Genomic DNA, 13,589 nt, shown 5'->3' on the forward strand with positions numbered 1-13,589 from the left:
GTGGTCTTTTAGGACTTCCTGTTTGCCGAGAGACTCTGGACACAGTTTTACTTCATAAATCATTTAGATGGGAGCCAGAAGCTTTAAGATGTTATTTTTCAGCTGCAATCCCAATAGGTTTGATTAGCAGAGCTGGTAGACATCTTGTTGCTATTTGTGAGCCTACATGCCTTCTCTTCTCAAAGGCCTAACTGTGTGGGTGAGGGCTGTCCCGTGGAGAAATCCCAGGAATGGGGAGATAAACAAAAAGGCAAACCAGTGAGATATTTAGTCATTGTCCTCAAAATAAAGACAATTTCTGTAGTGTCTGGGTTACAAGCCAACTCTGTCATTTTATAACTCCAGCCCCAATGAATGTCATTCCCCATGTCTGCTAGTGACTTTTGAGTCGATATGCTTCCCCGTGCCAGGATCTACCTTTGATACAGTGGCCCTCATGCAGACACAATAGGCCCACTGGCTGCCTCCTGGAGTTTGCCAGTATATATTAGTGAGTAACAGGCTGAAAAGTTCATTCTATGGTCTCTTAAATTAGTTGCTTTTCTATTACTGTGATAAAACACCATGGGCAAGGGAAACTTTCGAAGGAAGGGTTTATTTGGGCTTACGTTTCCAGCAGGATAAGTGTCTAGCATGTGTGGGAACTCAGTAACAAGCAGAAAGCTGGGGCAGGATGCTAACTAAGGGCCTTCAAGTTGAACCATGAACCACAAGCAGGGAGCAAAGAGGGTGACTAGGGAGGGCTACATGGCTTTGAAACTAGAAAGGTCTCACTCAAGTGACATGCTTTTTCTGGTAAAGCTGTACCTCTTTTATTATTATTACTTCCTTCCTTTTTTTCTTTTCTTTTCTTTTCTTTTCTTTCCTTTTCTTTTCTTTTCTTTTCTTTTCTTTTCTTTTCTTTTCTTTTCTTTTCTTTTCTTTACTTTTCTTTTCTTTAACACTCCAGAGTTTATTTCCCTCCTGGTCCACCCTCCAACTGTTCCACATCCCATACCGCCTCCCCGCCCCCTGTCTTCATGAGAATGTCCCCACCCCCACCCCACCAGACCTCTAAACTCCCTGATGCTTCCAGTCTCTTGAGGGTTAGGTGCATCTTCTCTGATTGAACCCAGATCTACCAGTTCTCTGCTGTATATGTGTTGGGGTGTCATATCAGCTGGTGTATGCTGCTTGATTGGTGATGCAGTGTCTGAGAGATCTTGGGGGTCCAGATTAACTGAGACTGCTGGTCCTCTTACAGGGTCAGCCTTCTCAGCTTCTTCCAGGTTTTCCTTAATTCAAACACAGGGGTCAGCAGCTTCCGTCCATTGGTTGGATGTAAATATCTGCATCTGACTCTTTCAGCTGCTTGCTGGGTCTTTCAGACGGCAGGCATGAAGCTGTACCTCTTAAATCTACCCAAACAGAGTGGTCAACTAAGGACCAAATATTTGAATATCTGAGCCTATGGGGAATGTTCCCATTGAAACCATCACAGCTTTTGGGATACTGTACATCTTGTACATACAAGTGCTGAATATCTTCCCAAGGTATTTTTCACAAAAGACAGCCTTGGAAGGCTCCTCACCATGAGCAGAGGTCTGGTTTACTGTGTGACCAATATAACAGAGACCATGGTTTCTTCAGGGCTTCAACCTCCTTACAGGAGTAGGTACGCTTCCTCAGTTAGGAGACTAACTGTGTTCATTGTCTGCCTGAGCAACTTTGCATTAACTCACGGGCCTTGAGAGGCAAACAGTGCAGGATATGAACTGAAAGCTCATGCTGTTTGCTAGGTTGAGGGGAAGAAAGGCCTTTGTCTCTGCCCCAGGAGTCTCATGTGTTCTGCTAGGCTAACGTCTTAGCTTTCAGACAACATAAAAAATTTGTCTTCACAGTTCTTGGCAAATCCTAACAGCCTCCCCCTCAAGAAAGTCTGAGACTATCTGAGTACAAAGCATGTCTTAAGCAGAATACAAATATGAGTTATATATGTATATATATATACACATATATACATATATATGTGTATACATACATATATGTGTGTGTATATATATGTGTATACATACACATATGACCAATATATGTATGACCATATATACATACACACACATGTTTTTTGAAACAGGGTTTCTTTGTGTAGCCCTGACTGTCCTGGAACTCCCACTGTAGACCAGGCATGCCTCAGACTTATAGAGATCTGCCTGTCTGTGCTTTCCAAGTGTTGGGCTTAAATGTGTGCACCACCACCTGGCTCTGTCTTAATTTAGTTGTAAAACTGGTGATAGTTGGGGCACTCAAACCACAGAAACTTTTATTAAAACCTCCTATGCTATCCCTTAACACCCCCTGAAGGCCCTCATAGGTTCTCTGTCTCTTACATCAAAACAAACCCTTTCCCACCCACACGCTGTTTCACTGCAGGCTGTTGGGGCACTGAGTTTCACTGGCCAGTTTGCACAATTCCAACTGCTTGTCAAACTTGCAGGATGAGATTTCACATATGCTTAGAGCAGTGCTCTGGCTATTGATCCCTTATGTGGATCTTTCCTCACACATTCCTGAAAATGGGCCTTTGTTGGTTATTACTTTCTTGCTCTTCAGATGTTAAGGTGGCTAGTCCCAAATACTTTGTTTTAAGTAGAGGCCCTTGAACTTTTACATAGTGTCCATTTTCCCTCTTATCATTTTGGCCCAGTTTCTGACACCCCTGGCTCTCACACACCTTGTCACTGATGATGTTGTCACCTGGTGGTTAAGGACAAGTGTTCGTGTTTTGATTCTATATTTAAGCCCTCACCTCATTGGCTTGAGTTCCTTTCTAACAGTGCATATTCCCATGGCATTTATAGAAGCTTTCTCAGCTGCTTCAGCAGGACAGTTAATTAGCACAGTCACCTCAGCTGTGCCGACACTGGCGGATGCGACCAATGCAAACCCAGAAATGTTTTCCAGTGATGGGCTATGTGAACTGAAGCCAAAAGAGCCCTGCTGTCTCTCCCTCGTGTATTCAAAGTCTGCTTAATTGTAGCGCTTCTTCCAAACTACAGATAACACCAGTGATTAGAAACAAAGAAGAAAGAAAAAAAATAAAAAAAATAAAAAAGAACACAACACCGATATTATAGCAAGCCAGATAGGAGATAATCACTAGCCATTAAGCAAATGTCATTTCCAAAGAGACAATATAGAGTTGCATAGTTTTGAAAGCACCAAATAGTGTTATTTTTACCTTGTTTCCAGTTCCACATATGGCAATCCTGCTGTGCCCTTCTGACCAGGCCAAGTTGAGGGACTTGTTACAGCGAATTTATTAGCTGCAGTGGGACTATGTTCCATTTCATGTAAGCCAGGAGGTTGCTGCATGCAAATCATGAACATGGTACAGAGTGACAAAGGAAATAGGAGAGAATGGGGCGATGTCTCCATATTCTCCTAGAAGAAATCCAATAGCGCTTCGCCCTGTTAAAATTTGAAGGCACATAAAAAACTTACCTGCTAGGCATTCTTTTTTTTTTTTTTTTTTTTTTTTGGTTTTTCGAGACAGGGTTTCTCTGTGTAGCCCTGGCTGTCCTGGCACTCACTTTGTAGACCAGGCTGGCCTCGAACTCAGAAATCCGCCTGCCTCTGCCTCCCGAGTGCTGGGATTAAAGGCGTGCGCCACCACGCCCGGCCTGCTAGGCATTCTTAACTTAAAAAGAATGTTTAAAAAACCAATTTTAGATGAAAGTAAGAGCATACTGTTTATAATACTGGGAGATGGGGCTTCTAAAGGCCAGCCTCCTTCAACTGAACAGCAAGTACCTGTAGACCCACATCAGATTGGCTTAATGCTGTTTGGCTTCTCTGTGTGTGATGGGAGACCAGCACCTTTCCATAATTGCAGTATGCTTTACACAGGGACACTGCTCTTGCAGTAGGCTTCCCTTAATGTTATATATTAATTGCACAGGCCAATGGCTTGTATTACAACATACTCTTGTATGCATTCAATGGAATTTTCACCCAAAATCCTTTTTGATCATGTTCATCCCTTACAGAGGGTTTCCATTTTGGTGAATGATAATTGGCCATGATAGGCATATCATTTTGGTGCTTTCCAAGATGAGATATTTTGAGAAGCTCAGCATAGTAGAATAACCTGGAAAATAAGAGACACATTAAAAAAAATCAAAGCAACAAATGGTTTTGTATATATATCACACAGGAGACCTAACAGTGGGAGCAAAGGATGCCTAGTCGTGAGCTGGCTGTTTTCACTCCAACACGTGAGCTGTGTGTTGAGTCTGTTGAGTAGCTCCCAGGGGATCAGGCCACTGTCTAGGCAGGGTACTTGGAAGTTTGTGGTTTTGAGCCTTTGTTCCATTGGGGCTTTTGGCATTGTTGTTTTTGTTATTGTTGTTGTTTCCTGCGCATTCTTTTTCTCAGACACTAAGACAACAGCCTTCTCAGAACCTCCGTCACTTGGTTATGACATTACTCGGTGTTAACCAAGAGAATATACATGATCATATACACATGTTTCTAGACAGATCTTTCTTAATATAACTGAAATAATCCTAAGAAATTCTTCAGCCTGACTAGGGTTGAATATGGATTCCTAGGCATTACTTTTCTAGTCTGGCATAGGGAAGTAGAAGCAGTCAATTGAATGCCATCATTACAAGGTCTTGTATGTCAGATGCAGGACCTACCTACGACTTGTAGAAAACACAGTTCACTTGTTGTGGATAATGTTAGCTCCACTCTGTTCCTTCTCCCTGTGTGGCAAAACAGGAAATAAAGGCAGTGTTTTGAGCTGAGAAAGCTTTAATGGTTTTTAAAGACATGTGTAAGAAAGAGGTATGAAAGGGGAAGGGAGGGCCCTGGTAAATGCACATTTACAAATGCAATTTGTATTTTTCCAGGCTGAATGGAAACTTCATAGAACCAGTGAGCCTCAAGAACTGTAAAGATATTTTAATGGCCCTGCAAACTTTTACCTGTCTCAACTATTCAGTCAATTACAATTGTGTTCACTGAATATCCAAAACTTTGATAGCTTTCTCTTTCAAAGAATGACATTGTTTTTTTTTTTTTTTCACCTCATTGGTAATTTAATGTCCAATAAACTTCTTAAAAATGGAAACTACAGAGATGTATTAATAGTGTGGTCTGGCTGGGCATGGTAGTTCAGAAACTGGAGGAAGGAGGATGATTACCGTTCAAGGTCTAGACATACCTACTTAATGGAAAACTCAAGGGGAAGAAGGAAGGAAGGACGAGAGAGAGAGAGAGAGAGAGAGAGAGAGAGGGGAAAGAAAGGAGGGAAGAAAGAAAGTTATAGTGTGAAAAAGCAATGGAGTCTTGTCTTGCTTTAAAAATATAGTTTGGCAAGTCTCAATTTGATGACTACACAGACCAGGTATTGTGCTCAGTGTCTTATCCAGCAAAGCTTCAACTAGAAGAAAACCTAGCTATCTGAGCACGGCTTGAATACATTGTTTGTGTGCACAGTGGTTGTAAATCTTAGTCAAAGAAACGATTTCCCCAGTCCTTGTAAAGCACAGCTCTCTCTATCGGTGTGGTAGAAGGCTCAGTACAACAAGGATTCAAACCCATATCTGCTGTCCCGAGTCTTCTGTTTGGCCTTCTTTGTAACAATAATGATGCAGTGCCAGCATACTGGTGACTCGGAGCTCAGAAGAAAATGGTCCTAGTGACCTTATGGATGAGAAAAGTAGTACGGTACAGGGATTCTCTGCTGGAACTGCCCCTTTGCCTGACAAAGGGCACTATGGCAACTCTGCTGCGGCCTCTTGGCAGTAACTGGTTGTGAGTTGCCTCTGAGACATCTTGCCATCCACACAAAGAGCTGGAGTCAATGGCTTAATACTGGTAGAGGTCTTCTTATCCACAAGAGAATACCTCTTCCTTGCAAGGTCTACTTAAAGACCAATGTCAGTAAATCTCTCATTGAGTTTTATTTTGCCACATAATTTAAGTGGAGGTGGCTTTGTACATTTTGGATTTACTGAAATAAAATTTAGGAAGTTGCCATAAAATATTTACATGAGAAAAAAAAAATCAAAGTGAGCAGCCAAAAATCACAATTTTTTTTTAAAAAAGTGTTTTGTGGGTTTTGACATGGGGAAAATATGGTCAGTAATGTACAGTTTGCAAGTTTGGCTCATCTGGGAAGAAAATATATAATCTTTTAAAACATCAGATTTCCTAAGGGGATCCATGTCTCCAAGAGAGGTTAAAACATGACAGCATTAAATTGTGGACTCTGGGGGGGAATATTTTGCTTAAGGAAGCACACCGTTCCATATAGGTTTCTATGAGAAATGTCTGCTCAACAAATGTTGACTGACCAAATCTCACAGCTCCCGAGTAATTACTTCCACTTTGGGACCAAGGGATACATTTCTTCCCCTGGACCTGAGCTGTTCTGCAGTGTGACAGGTAATTTGGCCTCAAAGCTGAGTGCAGAGCTGTCGAAAGGCTAGAAGGGAGGGAGAAGACTAATTGGTTTGTCACCCAACAGCGACTGCAACTGACTCTGGGTCTGAATGTCGCTCGCTCACCACTGCAAAGGTTTCAGCTCAAATGCATTCGTTTATGTGTTTCTTTAGTATCTTTTCAAGGATGCAAGGCTAATACTGGTTTTAAATTTTGTTGATTGTGACTGGCATGGTGGCATAATCTCAACGTTGTGAGACAGAAGGAGGTGGTGAGATCTCTGTGAGTTCGAAGCCAGTCAAAGTTAGGTAGTGAGACCCTGTCTCAAACAAAACAAAGCGAAACAACAAAACAAAATCCCTGCTGATTGTGAAAGGATCTGAGAAATGGTTTCGAGAAGGCAGTAAGGTGAAGAAACAAAGATCCTGTGCCCCACCCCCACTGCCCCACCCCCATCACCCCACCCCGGGTCCGTCATCCCTTCTGTAGCTCATCTGCTCTCTCTGGATGCTTTAAAAAAATATATATATTCATTTATTTGTGTGCATATGTGACAAAGAGCAAGTCAGAAGACATCTTACAGGACCCAGTTCTCTCTTTCCACCAATGTAGCTTCTGGGGATTGAACTCTGGTCACCAGGCTTGGCGCCAAGCCCCTTTACCCGTTGAGCCATGAAAACAACCCCTCAGTGTGTTTTCTTTCCTGCCCACAGTCTACTGTCCTTCTAATCACCTCACACCCTGTTCTGGCTTGGGATCACTCTGCCTCGCGCTCCTCTCTTCCCTACCTCTCCCACCTGGCCCACATCCTTCAGGGTTCATCTGTTAGCACTCTGCCTGGGCCTCAGATTACAGAAAAGCTGTAGCCCTGTAAATGGCCTGAGGGGAGGGTCAAGCTCACATTTCATGTGCTTGAAAATTTAGAATTACAAATTAATCTACAGGAAACAACTGCTTGAACAATTTAAAACTGATGCGTTCGGTAGTCCACGAGGCCCTCTCGCTCTGGCGGCCAGGCAGTGTGCTGGAGTGCCAAGCAATGTGCTGGAGCAGTCCCATCTAGTCTCTGCGTCCTGGAGTAATTTTTGTATCACCTGCTGCTCACTTCTTTACAAGGGTTAAACAAAGTAATTGAAAATGGTTATAGCATTATACTGCTAACAGAGCCATGTTCGTTTTCAGCTCGATGAAATTATCAGCTATTTAACAGCCCTTTGGGTTGTTTTGACTGCAAAATTTTCATGTATGCTTTCCTGCAAAAATGCCTACTATAGAACACTGTTATATGTCCCCTGTAGAGCTCGGTCTGCTGGTCAGGAAACGACACACAGGGTGATGTACTCAGGGCTGTTTTTGGCTGATGTCTTTAATCTTGTCCTATAATCCTCGAGGAAGTTTTGGTTCTATGAAAATACCTCAAATCTAAGATGTTATACCTTGAAAGGAATACCTTTTTGTGAATGTTAATGAACATTTTAAGGTAGTTTGTTTATTCTGGATATGACATATAAAAAAAAACCTTTGAGAAAGTGTTATAACAGTGATTTTATGCTAAAAACAGTTCTCCCCATCTTAAAATGTAAAACTAAATTTTACACACACACACACACATATTGAAAGGTAATGGCAGCTCTATGCTTAGCAAATTCTAAATTGGGTATGTATAAACCTTTACTATACAGACAATATTTTAAATGACTCTTACATGAATATTCTTGTAGTGCATATTTTTAATGTTGGTGTTGACCAGACTTTGTTGATTTCTTTCTAATCCTTGACTAATCCATTTTTAGTTCAGTATATAGTGATTTTAATGAGATATGCTCTCATATATTCGAATAGTTGGTTCCCAGTTGGTGGAATTATTTGGAAAGGATTAGGGGATGTGGCCTTGTTGGAGGAGATATGTCATTGAGGGTAGACTTTGAAGTCTCAAAAGTCCAACCAATCCCACAATCCTAGTTAGGTCTCTCTCTGTCTCTGTCTCTGTCTCTGTCTCTGTCTCTCTCTTCCCCTTGTAGTTGTTGTTTCAAGAGGTGAACTTCCCCCATGCCAGTGTTATGCTGGTCTGCCTGCCGCCATACTTTCCACCATGATGGACATCAACTTTGACCCTCTCAAATCATGAGTCCACCAGTTAAATGCTTCCTTTTTAAGTTGTCTTGGTCACAGTGTTTTGCCCCAGCATTAGAAAAGAAATGAAAACACAATATGTAGTGAAAACCTCTGCCATGGACTAGAAAAGGCACTGCACTAAATAGAATTGGTGCATAGAGTTTTCAGCGTTAAGGAGTGGGATGTCTGATATGTGACATAGTCAACATTTACTCAACCAAAACGAATGTGTGAAAATGCAGGAGAAGTGGCTAACCTCATTCATCCAACTCCTTTCCTCTCTGTTTTTAATACCTCTAGGATGAAAACTGTGAATAGGTTGGATGAGCACAAGATGCATTCATGTTCTTAATCACTAGGGGAAGGTTTTCAATGTCTCAGCAGCACATTTCAACACATAGTTGTATCAACCATGTGTCCCAGGAACCTGTAAGTCACAAGAAATTTTTCATGGTATACTAGAAAAATACACTGTCATCACCCCCACCCCCATTATTGCTAGAATTAGGATGTTCTTCCTCCTCCCCAAGCACTGACATCATACTGGTTCCTCTGCTCCCAGGGTAACATAAGAAGCTTCCCTTGAGCCTCCTCCTTATCAGGGTTTCTGCATCATTCAGATTTGCTGGATTCTTTTTAATGGCTTACCTGTGTGCTTCCCCTGTGAATTTCTCATTCAGTGCACACTCCAAAGCAAGACTATCTAAACAATAATAAAACAAGAGTTCTGTCTTAAATGCTCTGTCTAACTTTTCTATTGCTGTGAAGAGATACCATGACTAAGACAACTAACATTTAATTGGGGGCTTGCTTATAATTTTGGAAAGTGAGTCCATGATCATCATGGAGGGAACCTGGCTACAGGCAGACAGGCAGGCAGACAGACATGAAGACATGATACTAGAGTGTTAGCTGAGAACTTACATTTGATATGAGAATTGGAGGCAGAGAAAGAGGCAGAGGCAGAGGCAGAGGCAGAGGCAGAGGCAGAGGCAGAGGCAGAGGCAGAGGCAGAGGCAGAGGCAGAGGCAGAGGCAGAGGCAGAGGCAGAGGCAGAGGCAGAGGCAGAGGCAGAGGCAGAGACATACAGATGCTGGACTTGGTATGGAGTTTTGAAATCTCAAAGCCCATCCTTAGTGACATACCTCATCCAACAAGACAGCACCTCCTAAATTTTCCCTAACAGTCCCACCAACTAGGAACCAAGCATTTTTATTATACAAGCCTATAGGGGACATCTTCCTTCAAACCTATGTGCCCTATTATAATTAGCATATACATTCTAAACCTTTGGGTTATTTTTACATTTTTCTGAATGCCAGAGTCACCAGACTTTCCTGTGTCCTTATTTACTTCTTCCTTTCCTTTTCCATTGACCACACCCTGCTCACTACCACAGCTTCATGGTCACATCATCATCACCAACCTGCTAGGAATCCCATTTTAACTTTCTCATAGCTGAAGCTAATCTCATATGGATGAAGGTAAGACAACAGAATTTAGCCTGACTTTATCACCACCAAACAACTCTTTGGTTTTCTGCTTAGCTCTATGGCTCTAAGCCTCACTGATGTCAACAGATGGGGCATTGAGTGTATTATCCCATAGCTATGATAGGAGATTAATAGCTCTGATCTCCCTCACTATTGGAAATAGCACTTTATGGGACTCATTAGTTAACTAACTCTTTTAATGGCCAACCCTTACCAAAGAGTAGTGGGGTTTTAGTTGTAAGTTCAAAGCTATATTTCTAAACAGTAGCTATATAGCTACAGAATTGCCTAACTTATCACCAGCCACGTGCACATCTCACTCAGAACACTCCTGCTCACTCTATATTGTTAGCTGTCTGCTGACAAATGTGCGGTAGCCATGCGTTTCTTTCCCACAGACATCTAACCTGTGTATGTAGTCGTCCCTTCTATCTGCGAAGAACATAAACCATAACATGACTTTTAAACAGTATTTTTTTATTTATAAAATTGACCTTTTGCTTGAACGGACACTTTTCCTTTTTGTATTTGATGCATACACCCGGGAACACAATCAGAAAATTCCTATTGATTGTTCTGAAGCAATTTAGTTGTGGTCATGGTTGTACTGGATTTGCAATTATACTTGAGGAGAGGTGTTATCGACTGGGCCTGGTAATTACCACACTGACATCAGATTCAGCCAGAGGTGAGGCTAACCTCTGTCTGAATGTTGGTGTTCCTGTTAGAAGTGCTTTGCACTGATTCTTTAAATCTGGGGATGAAGTGTATGTTCTGCTCCATTGTAGGCACAGCAATGCATTTCTGCATGCAGTTCGTTTACCTTTGCATACAAGGAACTTTACTTACTGGCTTAGATAGTTATATATTGAAGAAATTAATTATTGATCCCAAAAGCAATAAATCAAACAAAACAAAACTCATAACCACAGGGGAAAAATAGTTTATGTTTTCTACAAAGCAATGGCTTCTGGAAAAGGCTTATAAATTCTAGAATTATTTGTTCATCAAATATGGCTTACTCGATAGCAAATAAGCTTTCAATACGAATTTGAATTTCTTATATAAAATATTCACATCATGTCTCATAGTAATGGCAGTATGTTTATTCTTTGGAAGGAGAGCTGTTTGTATACACTATAATTGGTAGTTTTTAGTGAATTTCCAGGAACATATATACAAGCAAAGGTTATGTGAAACAAGGATTCTGTTTTACTTAATGCCATGTCAGAACAGACAGAAACATATCCCAGTGTAACAACCTACTGACACATTTACAGATAAGCTTGGTTTAACTATAGCCTAAAAAGTATCTATCCCGAAAGCAGGCAGCAACAAAAAACATAAACTTGGATGTAAGTGACAAAAATAGACAGGTAATTTGTTCACAGGAATTCTCAATCACACGTTGTTATTTCTGTATGATTCACAATAGACCTACTTTAATTTGCTAAATGAAATTAAGACACTCAGAAAACTTTATAACCTTGAGATACTTTAAATTCAGTTCTTTATATAGAACATGGACAATTCTCTACTCTCTGTTAGTGCAAAAAGTAGACAAGCTTTGTTTGAACAGGCAAGTACCTAAAACCTGAAAAAAAAAAACTTTCATGATTTTAAATTATGTGTAGGTATGTGTGTGTACGTTTGTTTATGTGCCCATGAATACAAGCACCCAAGGACAGAGACCCTGGGTCCCCTGGTGCTGGAGTTATAGATGGTTGTAAGGTACTTGATATGGGGTGCTGAGAACCAAATCTGGGACCACTGGCAAAGTAGCAAATGCTCTTAAGCACTGAGTGGTGTATCTAGCCCCAAGTCCCTATAATTTTTAAGTTTGACAAGAAAGAATCATGCGTTACCTCTGCTCATCTCACTTACCTTGCAAACACCGGCCTGCTCATGCTGTTAATCTCTGGTTCATGTCTACTTAGACTCATGTATCTTGAAACAGAAGATGGCTTATTTTAGCACAGATTGAATTTAGACTATGAAGGACAGTTTTGCTTTCTTCATTGTCTCACAAACTATAATAATTCTAGGACCCATATACTCTTAAAGATACATCTTTCTGAGTAGAACTCCTATGATTGTAGACTTAGTAGAATACACCCATGGTGGGTCAGAGTCTTGAGGAACTCTGGTCATGTGACATTTCCAATTTAATCTATCTAACCACAAAAACCACAGATATAGGAACAGAATCGTGATACAAGGGATAGCCTGGACAACCTGAATTCTTCAAACTTGAAGGTCAGATCATGAAATCTGCCCTAGCTGCCTCCTGACAATAGTGTATTTTAGGAGATTGGCTTTGACAAATTTGAAGTATTGGATAGCCTGGAACTAAAATTATAGACAGTTGTCAGGAGTAAAGCCCTGGTCCTCTGCAGGAGCAGCATGTGCTCTTAAGCACTGAGTCTTCTCTGCTGTTAATTATTGTTATTATTATCATTATTATTTACCCGTTCTATACTAAACAGTAGCAATCACAGGGAGATCTATCTATCAAAGCCAATGGGATGGAAATATTGACCAGTCACATTTACTCACAATGTCTTCTTTTGATGTAGAGTGCTTCAACTCCTTTTTGTCTGCAGAAAAAATGCTTCAGTTTAGCTTGTTAGCCAGAATTAGAAGCAAGAACAAAAGTTTAAATGGAATGGGAAAAACAGTCATCAAAGTGAACTAAAAGAGAAACAATTCTGGAGTGAGAATGATAATGGTTGGGCAGTTTTGAAGAGAAAATCAAGGAGATGTGGAGCTGTAAGGAAAGATCAGATCCATAATCAAATGCATGATCCATTTCTCCTCTCAACTGAGTCTTGGTGTCTTAACACGTGCGAAGGTCACGCCAGAACTGATATACACTGTCATGACAGCACGTTTGATGTTTTGTTGTTGTTGTTGCTGTTGTTGTTGTTGTTGTTTCAACAATATTTCAGCAAATAGCACTGTCTTGGGAGAGCTCTGAGCCTTGTGACATTTCCCTGTTAATTGGGAACATTAAAGATAAATGTGAAGTCCAAGAACAAAGAGAAATCTGAATGAAGAGACAGAAAGAACAGTGGAAGCCAGGTTCCAGGAAAGGACTGCAGTTGTAGAGAAAAGCAAACCAGGGGGCTCTGCCTCCCTCTCTCTCGCTCATGTTTATATTTTAAAAGATGCCTTTCTTTATATTTTAAACACACTGTTAATTGACTGTCTGAAACCATCAGACATCTTAATGTGATTTTGCCAGAGTTTTAGGGCAGGAATAATCTTTGTATGTGTAGACTCAAGTTAGAATGCTTAATACCATGTAATGTGACATTGAACCAGACAAGCTTTTCTCTATAGATTAGGTACCCAGAATGTTTTGGAGAACTTTGGGGAGGGACCCCCTCCCACCTCTATACGCTCTCCTATTATTGCACTGAGGGGGCAAGCTGTCCCTTAGCAATAGGGCAGCCATGTTCCTCTATCATCTGCAGGCAACCCAGAGCACACATCACCACCATCTCCCCGCCACCGTGGCTGACGGCCATATTTAGTTACTGAGATCAGGTT

Source organism: Mus caroli, unplaced genomic scaffold (assembly GCF_978045245.1).
Source record: "Mus caroli unplaced genomic scaffold, Mus_caroli_1 scaffold_19, whole genome shotgun sequence".
In the NCBI taxonomy this organism is placed as follows: domain Eukaryota; kingdom Metazoa; phylum Chordata; class Mammalia; order Rodentia; family Muridae; genus Mus; species Mus caroli.